The sequence below is a fragment of the Acanthisitta chloris genome, unplaced genomic scaffold (assembly GCF_000695815.1).
Source record: "Acanthisitta chloris isolate BGI_N310 unplaced genomic scaffold, ASM69581v1 scaffold24829, whole genome shotgun sequence".
Classification (NCBI taxonomy): domain Eukaryota; kingdom Metazoa; phylum Chordata; class Aves; order Passeriformes; family Acanthisittidae; genus Acanthisitta; species Acanthisitta chloris.
The window spans coordinates 2857-3109 of record NW_008691178.1 but is presented as its reverse complement, the minus strand read 5'-3'; positions in this window follow the sequence as shown (position 1 = coordinate 3109).

Genomic DNA, 253 nt, shown 5'->3' with positions numbered 1-253 from the left:
TTGGGCATGGGGGTGTTGCTCAGGCACAGGAGATGCTCAGGCAGGGTGGGGAGATGCTTGAGCACAGACCATGTTGGGGTGTAAGGGAAATGCTTGGGCTTGATGAGAGAAGATGCTTCAGCACAGGGGATGCTTGTGCATGGCGTAGGATTCTTGAGCTGGGTGGCAGGGGTTGGTCATGCTTGGGAGCGGGTGCTTGGAGCCATGAGAGTGGGGGTGATTGAGCCAGTGGGGTTTTCATGCAGAGGGGGGA